This window comes from Megascapheus bottae, chromosome 22, assembly GCF_031878675.1.
Source record: "Megascapheus bottae isolate mThoBot1 chromosome 22, mThoBot2.hap1, whole genome shotgun sequence".
NCBI classification, from domain to species: domain Eukaryota; kingdom Metazoa; phylum Chordata; class Mammalia; order Rodentia; family Geomyidae; genus Megascapheus; species Megascapheus bottae.
In genome coordinates, this window is record NC_143530.1 from 16,371,021 (window position 1) to 16,384,272 (window position 13,252).

The following is a 13,252-nucleotide window of genomic DNA, read 5'->3' on the forward strand; positions in this document are numbered from 1 at the left end:
TAAGCCTCCCATTATTCCATTCTGATTCACAAAGATCCACATCCTGAAGTTGGGACAAACCCAAAACTGCTCCAAGCTGGAGCCTGCAACAGCGCATCCCAAGTACGGTCCACGGCGCTGCCACCGGCCCGGAGGATTCGGTCCCTGCGCTAGGGGCGCAGCTTCCTTTCCGCTCCTGGAGACCTTTAGGATAGGTCGGCTCTCTCCAGAGTCCAGGGAACCTGAGAACTTGCATCCTTGTCACCTGCGTGTCCACATTAAGAGAGAAAGAATAGGCCTGTATAAAACGCAGTGAAGGGAAATCATTTTTCCCCTTGTTCGACCACAAGAGTTTGAGTCCGTGGTCCACACTGAAACAAATTATCAAGGTGAGATAGTTATTTCAATCTAGTCTCTTTGTTTATCTTTACACTTTCTCCCTCTTCGGTTATGATTGAAGTATCTAATCTATTGTTTTCAAATCACGCCATAAAATAAGTTCTGAAATTGTTCAGCTTTACAAAACTGTGAAATTATATTCAAATAATACATAACAGTGAGTGCCTCCTGCAGCTGGCTCCGTGGCTTAGCTGGTTAAAGCGCCTGTCTAGTAAACAGGAGATCCTGGGTTCAAATCCCAGCGGGGCCTGCATTGTATCCTTCCTATATACATTTTGTAATCTGCCTAGTATATATATCCTGAACCAAACAGCTTGAATTCACATCCAATAAACCTTCGCAGTGCTGGAAAAAGACAGGAAAAGGAGCGATTTCATAGAAAGCTTTCCCTATCCATATGACAGAAAACAGGTAAGACAAAATTCTAGTTCTAACATTAGGAGTTTAGTGATAGGCAGACTAAGCCTAAATCAGTTTGGGTTTGCTCCTTTGTCCTGAAACTAGTGACAGAAACTCAGCCCTTCCAGGTATCTTGGTTTTGACTAGTGGGAGAATATTATTTTTGGATATTGATTTGGATAGCATTGGAATTCAGTGTTTTTACAATATACTACTAAATAGCCAATGGCTTTTTCGTTGTTGACGTTTTTTAGGTTGTAATTTTGTTTTTGGAGACACGTGTATCATTAACTTCCAGGAAATGGCAAAGGGCATTAAAGATCAGTGCCTAAGGCCAGTGGTGGGAATTTAAACCCTTGCCTTTTCAAGCTTCTCTCCACACCTCTTAATGAGGTTTTCTTCACATTTTGGTTATTTTCTTAATCTAAAGGAGGCTAAGGAATCATAATAACATAGTGGGCTAGGACGTCTAGGTGGCCTATTACAATAGCTGTTCCTTTTTAAACCATCATAGATTGGACAATAGAATATTTTGGTGCTGCCCCTGAGCTCTTCAGCTCCAGGCTATTACTCTAACCCTTGAGTCACAGCACCACTTCGGATTTTCTAGTGATTCATTAGAGATAATAGTCTCAGTCTTTAGTGTCCAGGCTGGCTTTGAACCGGAATCCTCAGATCTCAGCTTCCTGAGTAGCTAGGATTACTGGCATGAGCCACTGCGGCCTGCGACAAGAGAAATTTTTGAAAATGAAATTGATGTCATCCTAAAAGAATGGTTAGTGGCAAAATAAAATATCTGGGGCCCCGAACATAGCCTAGTGGTAGAGTGCTCTCCTAGTATGCATGAATCTCTGGGTTCAATTCCTCAGTACCACATACATAGAAAAAAGCGGGAAGTGGTGCTGTGACTCAAGTGCTAGCCTTGAGCAAAAAGTGTCCAAGGACAGTGCCCAGGCCCTGAATTCAAGCCCCAGGACTGACAAAAAAAAAAATCTAACAATTAATTAGAGGTAATGAAAGGGTGTTTTGACACTCAAAGGCTTGGGACAATTTTTTTCACACAAATTTTTAAGTTAGCCGGGCGTGACAGCTCATGCCTGCAATCCTAGCTACTCAGGAAGCTGAGATCTGAGGATTAAGGTTCAAAGCCAGCAGGAGACACTAAATTACACGAGACTCTTATCTCCAATGGACCACTAGAAAATCCGAAGTGGTGCTGTGGCTCAATGGGTAGAGTGATAGCCTTGTGCTGAAGAGCTCAGGGACAACGCCTAGGCTCAGGGTAGGGTGATAGCCTTGAGCTGAAGAGCTCTGGGTCAGCGCCCAGGCCCAGAGTCCAAGCCCCACTACCAATAAAAAAAAAATCAATTAATTAATTAATTAATCAATGGTCTGAAAGCATATCAGATCCTAAAATGGAAGGTATTTTGCCTGCTCTGTTCTTTTTTCTAAGCTATATCTGCAAATTGTCAGATTCTACAGACATCTACTTCCCTATTCTTGATAATGGGAACAGAATTCTGCATGCAGTAGGTTGCGTTTCAGATTCTTGCCCCTTGCTATAATAGTCTCATAGTCCTTTGTTGAGCATAGAGGAATAGTAATTTGCCCAAGGACTGATGGACACTGTAAAAGAGACTGTAGGATGGAGATGTGTCTCAGTGGTAGAGACCTTGCCTGCTCTTCAATGGGCCCAGGCTGATCCCCAGAGCTGCAAAAACTAAAATTTAAAAAATGATAATGAATAAAAGGATCCTCAGAGGAACTAAATATAACATAATGATATTGTATAGCTCTAGAAGAAATGAATACTTAAAAGCACTAAATAACAAATGTGGTTGCTCTGTTAAAAAAAAAGTTTTTGCCAGGTGTCTGTGGTTTATACTTATAATCCCAGCTACTCAGGAGGCCAAGATGTGCGGATCACCTTTGGAAGCCAGACCAAGTAGGAAAGTCTGAGGCACTTCGCTCCACTGAACTACCAGGAAAAGACATAAGAAAAAAAAGCTGCAAGTAGAGCTGTGGCTCAAGTGGTAGAGCACTAGCTTGAGCAAAAGAAACTCATAAACAAAGTCCAGAAGCACGCGCGCATGCGTGCGCACTCGTGTGCACACACACACACACACACACACACAGTGTTTTCAACAAGGCTTGTGTCTTTGCTAAAGGGCAGGTCTTCCCAAAATGGATTTCTATATAATTGAAATGATATTTCTTTCCTAATGGGTCCTCAATATCTTTTTAGCACCATCTGTCCACCTCTAGCAATTTCCTCTTTTTTCTCTTTATCTTCAAGATTGGTGGTATCCATTCTTCAGTGTAGATCAAGTAACTGATTTCAAATACAAAACATCATTTCTTTCTCAACACTTTCTAGTCTTCAACCTTTCATCTCTTTCTAATCCATACATTGGTTTGAACCTGTACATATCCCTCTGGTATCATGTGGTATTTTCCTTCTTTCATGCTAACCATTTCTACTTTCCTTTGTGCTTTTACTTTCACTTGGGGATAATTTAGGAGGGTAGAGACTATGTTTCCCCAAATCTGGGAAATTTCTAACTACCTTTTTATTGTTGACTTTCACTTTGTGTTGCTTTGTGTTGTCTCAAAAAAAAAATTTTTTTTTTTAATGATTTTAGGCTCAGTGCTAGTGGTTCAGGATTGTAATTCCAACTAGTCAAGAAGCTGAGATCTGAGGATCCCGGTACGAAACCAGTTCATTAGACTCACATTTAGTTAATCAGTAAAACCCTAGACGTGGAACTGTGCTCAAGTGGCTCAAGTGCTTGCTAGGCTACCACTTTGAGCAGAGGCATGTCTTCAAAGGTGACACCAGAAAAGAAACTACTTTAATCCTATAAACTTCATTGTAATATTTTATGGTCTTATGTTGGTGATTTTTTTCATTTGTACTAGAAAATAATGTGTATTAGGCAGCAGTTTAGTACGCTATTTTAGAAAAGCCAATTAAGCTAAGTTAACTGGTTAGTGGTTCTACTTTGTCTCCAACTTCTTCAGTTTCTCACATCATACTTCCCTTCCTCCGGCTCATACTCTATTTAATTTCCCTTTTGCTCTGTTCAATCATTGGCTTCCTGTAGAAAATCAGGATTATTCCATTTCTTTCCACCTATAAAATTCCCGTTCTAATCTCTACAAATACCCTGTTTCTTTTCATCTCTCAAAGGCTTCTTTCACTAGCACTTGGGTAGTTATTGATAGATGCTCTGGCCATACACATCCATCACAGGTATTACGTTTTTTTAAATAAATGTTTAAAATATAAATAATGTACGGAGTATGATAGCACTCCATTGCAGAGCATTTTCTTCAAGGAAAAGACAAAACTAATTTATAAACTTAGAGCATTAAGCCTGCTTACTTATGTTACCAAGGGAAAGAGACTTTTGCGTCAGGTTTCCGTAGTGTAGTGGTTATCACGTTCGCCTAACACGCGAAAGGTCCCCGGTTCGAAACCGGGCGGAAACATTAAATTTTGTACGGTTTTTCTGCTTTATGAGTAAAGATCATCTATTTCAGAATATTCCTCTCGGCGTCCCGAGGGGATGTGAACGATGTCCTCTCCTGGAGTCACGCATGAGCCAGGGCTTTTCCTACACCCTGCCTCCCACACCACCTTCCGTCGAATTCCCGAGAACCAACATGTGTGTGTTTCACAACGTCTGTCTCTTATGTCTAAGAAGCCAGCAACAGCAACGCATATAAAAGATACCGATGTCTCTAGAAATCGCCACTGTGAAAATCGGATGGAAGGACCAATTTCCCGCTGGAATTTTGTGACCGATTCCACCTTCCTGCCCTCCTCGCCGTCCTTGCCCTCCTCCCCCATTGCAGTCCTCCATACTCTCGGGAAAAGTCCTCTGATTGCCGTAGGGCTTGATCTTAGACTCCTATTTGAGTGTTTTCCCCCAGGCGACTCCCTAGGCAAGTTTTTTTTTTCCCCATACATTTTTTACTGTAATTAATAGAAGGGTTACATTATATTCACCAGATAGAAGGTGCATTACTTCACAAACATTGATACCCTTTCTCATGTCTTAGTCCCCATTTCGCTCCCCCAACCCCCGACCCTCATCTCGTTTTCCTCCCTGCCCTATCCGACTTCGAATAACCAAATATGCATATATACAATATATCAGATAAACAGGTGAAATACTGTAACAATATGAGATAACCAAGGACAGCAAAAGAGATGAGAGATAACAGTACACTAAGGACAACAATCACTCATTATAGGGCTTTTGTTTCTATATCCTGGAGGTCCTTTCAATTAGCTTCATACTATATAGCCTTATGTATCAAGATTTTGCTCTATTGCAGATCTCTGCTAGTAGAGCCCAAGGTTTCTACTGATTATGACAAATGAAGGAAACCATTGAACCTATGTTCCTTTGAGTCTGGCTTACCTCACTTAATATGATTTTTTCTAAGTCTTTCCATTTCCTTACAAATGGGCCAATGTTGTCCTTTCTGACTGCAGCATAGAATTCCATTGTGTATAAATACCACATCTTGTTGATCTACTCATCAACTGAGGGGCATCTGGGTTGGTTCCATATCTTTGCTATGGTAAGTAGTGCTGCAATGAACATTGTTGTGCTAGTGGATTCAAGATGTCCTTGTTTCTGGACGATTGGGTAAATGCCAAGTAGTGGAATTGCTGGGTCCTAGGGGAGCTCTATGTTTAGTCTTTTGAGGCACTGCCATACTGCTTTCAATAGTGGTTGAACAAGTTTGCACTCCCACCAACAGTGTAGTAGTGATCCCTCCTGGCCACATCCCCTCCAGCATCTGTTGTTAGTTTTCTTGATCCTGGCCATTCTAACTGGAGTGATGTAGAATCTTAGAGTTGTTGTTTGTATTTCTTTTATGACCAGAGGGCATTTCTTCATGTGCCCATAGGCCATTCTTTTTTCTTCTTCAGAGAAGACTCTCTTTAAGTCTTTAGCTCATCTTTTAATGGGATGGTTGTTTCTTTGGAGAGTAGTTTTGGAGTGATTCAATTTTTTGAGCTGTTGATATATTTTAGATATGAGGCCTTTGTCCATTGTATGTTTAGTGAAGATCTTCTCCCACTCTATAGGCTTTCTAGTTAATTTGCTAGCTATGTCCTTTGCCATACAGAAGATCCGCAGTTTAATGCAGTCCCACTTATCCAGCCTTTCTCTGATTTGTTGTGATTCTTGATCCTTATTAAGAAAGTTTCGACCTGTGCCAAGGAGACCTAGTGTATCTCCTATTCCTTCTTGTAAAGTTTTCAGTGTATTTGCTTTTACCTCGAGGTCTTTGATCCATTTGGAGTTAATCCTGGTGCAGGATAACAAAGAAGGATCCAACTTTAGTTTTCTGCAGGTGCTTAATCAGTTCTGCCAGCACTCCTTGTTGAAGAAGCTGTCTTTCTTCCATTCAATTTTTTTTGGCTCCTTTATCAAAGATTATTGGCCATAGGTCTGTGGGTTAATATCTGGGTCCTCAGTTCTATTCCATTGGTCTTCTGGTCGCTAGGCAAGTTTTGTGGCCGTATTCTCTCCTAACTCAGAAACCAGCACCCTGCAGTGCTCCACGGGCCGGGGGTGTTGGGGGGGAACTCCCGACTGGCGCTGGCGGAAGGCTAGATCCGGCCATTTCCAGAATCAGCTTAAGGCTTAAGCCTTTTGCAGGATGTCTTGGAAATGAGAACTGAAAGGGTGTAAAACTTTATCAAAGTGGTGTGTGTGTGTGTTTCCATATTTTGCTTAAAAGTGGATATGCTGTGGAAGTAGAACGTTTTCTCTTTCCTTGACCCACATTCACGAAAAGTCAATGGGATTTACCCTTCTAGTGTTTAAACACCTCCTCCTGCGCAGAACTACCACAAGAGCGTGGCAGAGCCCAGACTCTCTAGATGGGAAAATCAGATCGTAGCATTTTCTGCCAGTATCACCTCTATCACCACCCAGAAGAACCAACAGAAGAATGCTCATGACCCTCCCGATAAAAATTAATTGTTTCAAGAAAATCTTACTTGTTTTTGTAGAATTCAAGTCACACTATATCTCAAATTCTTGGTATGTTGACAGGTTAGAGAGGAGAAGCTATAGAAACTTGCGTTTTAAGAGTTTGATTTTACATAATTGAATATGAAAAAAACATTAAAGTCATGTGCCTCTTGTATAGATGCAGAAGCTGAGTGGTGGAGCGATTAAATAATTTCATTTTCTTGCCCCAAATCATAGGTTGTAAAAATTTGTCTTAGACTGAAGTGTTCTTCGCTATTATGATCATCTGAAATAGGAAGATGGAAAATTACCAGGAGTAAGAGGCTGAAACTGTGGAACTTTCATACAGGGAGAAGCTGAAAATCTAGCTCAAGACACTCGGAATGTGGCAGATAAAAAGCTTTACTGTTAGAGGAAACAAAAAACAGCACTCCTTGCAGCGAGGTTTCCATAGTGTAGTGGTTATCACGTTTGCCTAACACGCAAAAGGTCCCCGGTTCGAAACCGGGTGGAAACATCTGTGTTATTTTCTTTTCTTCCCCCTTTCCTTACTTAGGATCAAAAACGAACTCCCTCAACTTATTCATCAACCTGAATGTTAGAATAAATTATAAAAAGCTAATTTCAGGAAGAATGGATCTCAGCTGCTCACTCATATAATCCTAGGTACTGCAGAGGCTCAGATCTGAGGGACCTGATAGCCGAGGATCCTGCCAGCCTAGGCAGGAAAGTCTGCAAGATTCATATCTTCAATTAATCTCAGGAAAAAAAAGCCCAAAGTGGCACTGTGTCAAATGATAGAGCGCTAGCCTTGGGACAACTCAGGGACAGCACTTAGGCCAAGGACCAACCCCTCTTCTCCCCTCAAAAAGAATTGTTATAAACAGGTTACTGACTACACAATCTTTTCTAAAGCAAATGATTCAGCAATGGGTGCATCGAGAGATATTCTAGTCAAATATAGTGTTCCTTTGGCAGGAGCTATTTTGTTTTGTAGCAAGAAGCATTCCACTTCTGTCATAGTCTCAACCCCGTTCAGCTACCCAGGTTGAAGCTGTGCTAAGGGCGGAATAGAAATGAGAGAGATGGTGAAGCTGAAAGCGGAACAATGCAGTGACTGTAGTGTGACATGCTGGGTAAAGAAGGAAGAGACGTGGGCAAGAGTTAAGACAGGAAAAAGGCAAGTGAGTTACAGAGATTGGTTTAAGCAACAGATACTCATTCAAGAAACAAAAGCATCTACTGTATATACACAAAGAAATGGTTCCAGTGGATATAGAGAGAATATGTAAAAATAAATGAAGATTAAGACACTGTTGTGTCTCCCAGGAACGCTTGATTGAAAGGGAGAGACAGTCATAAATTTTCTTTAAATGATATATATATATATATATATATATTTTTAATGGACATAGTGCCAATTACTGATGGCTCTAAACTTCTCAAGAAACTGAGACAGAGAATCAAGAGCTAAGGTTCAAAGCCAATCTGAGTAGGAAAGTCCATGAGATTGTTATCCTTAATTATCTACCAAAAAGCTGGAAATGGGGTTGTGCCTCAACTAGTAAGAATCTGACTGGAGAGGGGAAAAAAAGCTTAGAGACTGCATGCCACCCCCCCCCATTTATGCACAAATGTGCATGCGCGCATACATGGAGGCCATAATCTAGACTCTAAAGTGAGACAGTTAAAGAATGAGTGAGGAAATCTACAAGTCTATCTTTGAGCACAAGAAAGAATGTTGAAGAGTTACTCTATGGTTTAAAGGAAGGGAAGACTGGCAGATGAAGCAAGTGCTACATCATTCACTTGTCTGAAGATCACCTCTCATTCATATCCTCTCTGGTAAACTGGCACTCAGAAGCTCAGCCCCTATGCAGTCATTAAGGGTTCAGACGGTGCAGTGATTGTTATATTTAACTAATACTTGAAAATCTCCGTATGGAAGCAATGGATTTTATTTTCCTCTAGATGCTGAGTCTGTTACAGGAGAAGCCATGTCTGATTTGTAACATTTCTACCTTCAGTTCCTGGCACACTGCCCCGCACATAGCAGGCCAACAAAACAGATTACGACCGTGGGAACAAACTCAACTACTGTAGTGGCTTGAAGAAGGCAGTGGGGGATTTTTCTGTGACACACAGTGTGTGGAAGTGGACGTGGAACGTAGAAGAAAAGAAGACTCTGGAATACGATATATCCATACATGCCTACATGGTCTATACTAGTTTCCAGAATAATGAGGGAAAGTCTATATGGTGCTGTGATGGCCGAGTGGTTAAGGCGTTGGACTCGAAATCCAATGGGGTCTCCCCGCGCAGGTTCAAATCCTGCTCACAGCGGATGTGCTTTCTATCGAAGTGTACTTGTTGCACGGTTTTGCCAAGTTTCGTTTTGTGTGGGGCACTAGCCTACGGGCTAGCCGTTAGTATGCAATTCCCACATACGACCTAAGGTTTTGTTTTTTCTGGATGGCGCTAGAGAGTTAGGATTTTTCTCGCCATGCCATTTGCTGGTTCCTTCCTGGACGCCGGCGGAAGCGTCATTCAGTGCAGTTCCCGGGCTTTGCAAGGTTTTGGCTTTTCAAAAAGGCATTTGAAACCTTATCCACGAAGGAGATAAGCATTTTTCTGAACTTTAAGCTATATTATGGTTACTCTGAATAGCTAAAGAGCAAGGTTTTTGTTTGGATTGATTTGGTTTGGTTTGGTTAGGGGCTTTGTTGTCGTTTTGACAGTTACTGGAGTTTTAATTTTGCTAAACCACGTACCCCAAAGTAAATTAATTCGTTTAAACTTGTTTTCCTAGTAATGTTTCATAGTTTCTCCCTTTAGGGTCACATACGATTACTAAAATGTACGTCTATTGAATTGTGTCCTTACTATATTTTTAAAAATATTTAATTGTGTTAGCTATGTCATTAAGTTACAAAATTCCATTTTAGAATAAATTTTCCCAATGATGAGTGATGACACTTTTTGCTGTTTAAAGCAAAAAGGAAATACTATGGTGTCTCCAGAAATGTATAGGAAATCACTTCAATTTGTTTTTGCAATATCTAAATTTAAAGTAATGTGAATTACATATTAAGGACCTGTCAGTACCCACTTCTAAGTACAAGAAAGAGAAAGAAAGAAAGAAGAAAAGAAAGAAAGAAAGAAAGAAAGAAAGAAAGAAAGAAAGAAAATCAAGTGAATAGGATATTGATTTTTAAAAACGGAGGGATTTAAATGCCGCGTTGAAGGAATTGACGTTCGCCCTATCACATAACTAATGTCTTAAGGATGAACGTTAGCCCTTGACTGCAATAGTGGTATTTTGTATGAGCCTACATCATGTAAAGAAACCATGCTTTCCTAGTGTGTGTTGTCCTCCTCCCTTTTCAAAGTACTTTGGCTGTAAACACCGTCTAATAATAGTGTCTTCTATAGTACTATACCATCCTGAAAACATGCTAGGAGGGCGCGGGCCAGTGGCGCAATGGATAACGCGTCTGACTACGGATCAGAAGATTCTAGGTTCGACTCCTGGCTGGCTCGGTAGCGCGCATTTTCTTAGTACTTCCTTCAGAGGCTTACACAATCAGCTTTGGAACTCATCCACCACCCTCTGTTGTGTTTGCTGCCTGTGCTCAGGACCAGAGACTCTTACCTTCTATAACCTATTGACAAGGAAGGATTGACCCCTGAGTTCAAGTCTCAGGACTGGATATCTTTCTTCCTTTGATCTTTTCCTGAAACAGAAGTTAGCTGAAAAGAACCTTCGAAATCTAAAAAAATATCAACCGGGCTCTACACACACAAAAAAAATTGTTCTACCTGTTTTCTCCAACAATAGAGTCCTCAGTCATGATATTTCTCCTGCCTTGAGGAAGAATTGTGATGTATTCTCCAACTACTGCAACTTTTTATTTGTTCCAAAACTTGTTTTAAGCACCAAATAACATTTCCTGAAAGCTCTACCGCTTCTATAAGTCCCCCTGGCTCCCACATTAGCCCTTTTCTTCCTGTAATGCTTGAACTGATGATACAGAAGTACAAAGCCTAGATCCCTTAGGCAGAGTGGATAGGGCTAAAACAAGTACCCAAATGGCCCGTACGGGGATCGAACCCGCGACCTTGGCGTTATTAGCACCACGCTCTAACCAACTGAGCTAACCGGCCAACTGACGCTGTGGTAGGTTTAGAATCTGTAGTAATAGGTGTGTGTATGTGTATCCAAACTTTTTTTCGTAATTGTTCTCAAAAAGGATATTTTAAGGCCAAATTCACAGTGTAAATTTAAATATGAGGCTCAACCTAGAAAAACCATGGAGGGAAGTTTTGATAGGAGCTAAATCATTTGTGGAGGGAAGTTAATAAGATTTTTCAGTTGTGGATGAAGGGAGATTTTAAAACGGGTGTCAGTTGTGCTGCATTGTAAATTGAAAACATAACAATTTGTAACGTAGCAAATTATTTTTAAGTTGGTTCCTAGCAATTTACCTTAAGCGATGAGGTAATCAACAATGATCTCCAGGATCGGAACTGGGTCTCACCAATATAAAGTATAATTGATGTTTTATCAAAATTGTAGAGAAGGCTGCAATGATTTCCAAAGGGAATTATTTCAGTGGTGTCCATGCACTAAGCATTACATTTTCGTCTAATGGTGCATGCTGTGCATCACTCAAATTCAAAATCAAAAGCTTCAAGTACAGTATCAAAATAAGGCCAGAATCGGAGAGCCATGCAATTTACACAAGTTGAAAAGTCACTTTTTTTTTTTTTTCTGTCTCAGGGAATTTCCCTTTACATGTTTCTAGGATTATATTATTTTGTGTAGGCTTTTATAGCAATCTACCTGGAGCACATATAAACAGCGTTCATGAGAGAATAAATTTATTCAATAGGACTTCAACACTGAGAGCACTGCTCTTTTTCTTTGGAACAAGTGGCACTCTATAAAGTAGAGATCACCTGAGTGCTCGATTCTGATTCAAGTTTGCTGGGCAGGGCACTTCATCTGGCCTGGCTTTAGTAGCACAATCCTCTGCATTTTTTGTTTTGTTTTGTTTTGAATTTATTTAGTAAAACAGGCACTGCTAGCAGGAATCCTGCAACTCTCCTAGAAAAGTGAAAGCAGTTTCAGTAAAATCTATTCTCACCAGATCCCTACCTGATTGTGAATACATTAATATAAATAATAATATCTATTTTATTTGATTGTATAAAAATGTGTCTCTAACGCCATGAAATCTTAGTAAATATTACTAAACTTGCTTTCTGGCACAGCAAAATGACTAGTTAAACCCTGTTTTCCTTGGGCAATGACTTTTCTTGTTTACTCTGGAGAGTGAAGGAAGCTGTAGAGGAATGTAAGTATATAGATATGAAAGGACTTATAAAGCCTTTTCTCTGATATTGTTAAATATATATATATATATAATCCCTTATATAAATAGCAAGCCCCTATATAAAAAGCACTCATTGCAGACTTAAAATATGAATAGATATTGTTTATATACTTGTATAAGTATTTTTGGCATTTGACACTGGATCTGAAGTTGAGCACTGAAAGTCAATGGAAAATTAAAAGTAAAAACACCTGCCGAAACCCGGGATTGAACCAGGGACCTTTAGATCTTCAGTCTAACGCTCTCCCAGCTGAGCTATTTCGGCCACCCCTGAGGTCGGTAGTTTACTTTTTCTCTGCTTTACTTAAAACTATATTCTGATAATCTCGTCTAGTTTCTTATTTGAACACTCCAGCAAAATACTGGACAAAATTTTATGTTCACACATTTCATATAAAATTTAAACTTTCTTGGTTAATAATATCATTTTTGTGTGTTTTTCTTGTTTGTGTTTCAGATAAGAGTCTCACTTATTTTACCTAGCCTGACTTTGAATTTAATATCTTCTTGTCCCAGTCTGGCTAAATGCTGAGACTATGATTGACTACCATCATACTCTACAATAATATTTGCAACCTTTTTCTTCTAATATATTCATTTAGGGATACAAAATTTCGTCTGAGTTTTAACTATATCCAACCATTTTCATATTTTATTGCAATCCAATTAATCCTACTTTTAATTTTTTTGTACTTGTTATTTTACTCAAACATTATTTACAGATGTGTCTACTACGAGGACTAGGGGTATGGCTCATTGGTATAACAATGCCTAACTAAGCCTTAAGCCATGAGTTCAATCCCTAGTACGATCATGAACGAAAAAAAATTATGTTTTCTGCTTAACTTCTAAATATTCACATATTTTCTAGATATTTTTACTGATATATCACTTAATTTAAATTTCTGATGCGAGAATATAGGCTATATAATTTAAATTTATTTAAAGTTCGGTGAAATTAGTTTAAGGCTTAATATATATGGTCAACTTCTTGATAAAGCCTCATATAGCTCAAGAAATAGTTCATGAAACAATAGAGCTGTAACTACCTACATAAGCCGTGAACAATGCCCCAGA

The 13,252-nt window shown here is 39.7% G+C and overlaps 7 non-coding genes across 7 annotated transcripts; 5 read left to right on the plus strand and 2 right to left on the minus strand.

Annotated features, from left to right (window-relative positions):
* The first annotated feature begins 554 nt into the window (after window positions 1-554).
* Trnat-agu (transfer RNA threonine (anticodon AGU)) lies at window positions 555-628 on the plus strand. The gene has a single exon. It is a non-coding gene; the product is annotated as a tRNA-Thr (tRNA).
* Window positions 629-4,196: 3,568 nt separating this feature from the next.
* Trnav-aac (transfer RNA valine (anticodon AAC)) lies at window positions 4,197-4,269 on the plus strand. The gene has a single exon. It is a non-coding gene; the product is annotated as a tRNA-Val (tRNA).
* Window positions 4,270-7,223: 2,954 nt separating this feature from the next.
* Window positions 7,224-7,296, plus strand: Trnav-aac (transfer RNA valine (anticodon AAC)). Its single transcript has one exon. It is a non-coding gene; the product is annotated as a tRNA-Val (tRNA).
* A 1,744-nt stretch (window positions 7,297-9,040) lies between these two features.
* On the plus strand, window positions 9,041-9,122 carry Trnas-cga (transfer RNA serine (anticodon CGA)). The gene has a single exon. It is a non-coding gene; the product is annotated as a tRNA-Ser (tRNA).
* A 1,124-nt stretch (window positions 9,123-10,246) lies between these two features.
* Window positions 10,247-10,319, plus strand: Trnar-acg (transfer RNA arginine (anticodon ACG)). The gene has a single exon. It is a non-coding gene; the product is annotated as a tRNA-Arg (tRNA).
* Window positions 10,320-10,869: 550 nt separating this feature from the next.
* Trnai-aau (transfer RNA isoleucine (anticodon AAU)) lies at window positions 10,870-10,943 on the minus strand. Its single transcript has one exon. It is a non-coding gene; the product is annotated as a tRNA-Ile (tRNA).
* A 1,424-nt stretch (window positions 10,944-12,367) lies between these two features.
* Trnaf-gaa (transfer RNA phenylalanine (anticodon GAA)) lies at window positions 12,368-12,440 on the minus strand. The gene has a single exon. It is a non-coding gene; the product is annotated as a tRNA-Phe (tRNA).
* Window positions 12,441-13,252: the final 812 nt, after the last annotated feature.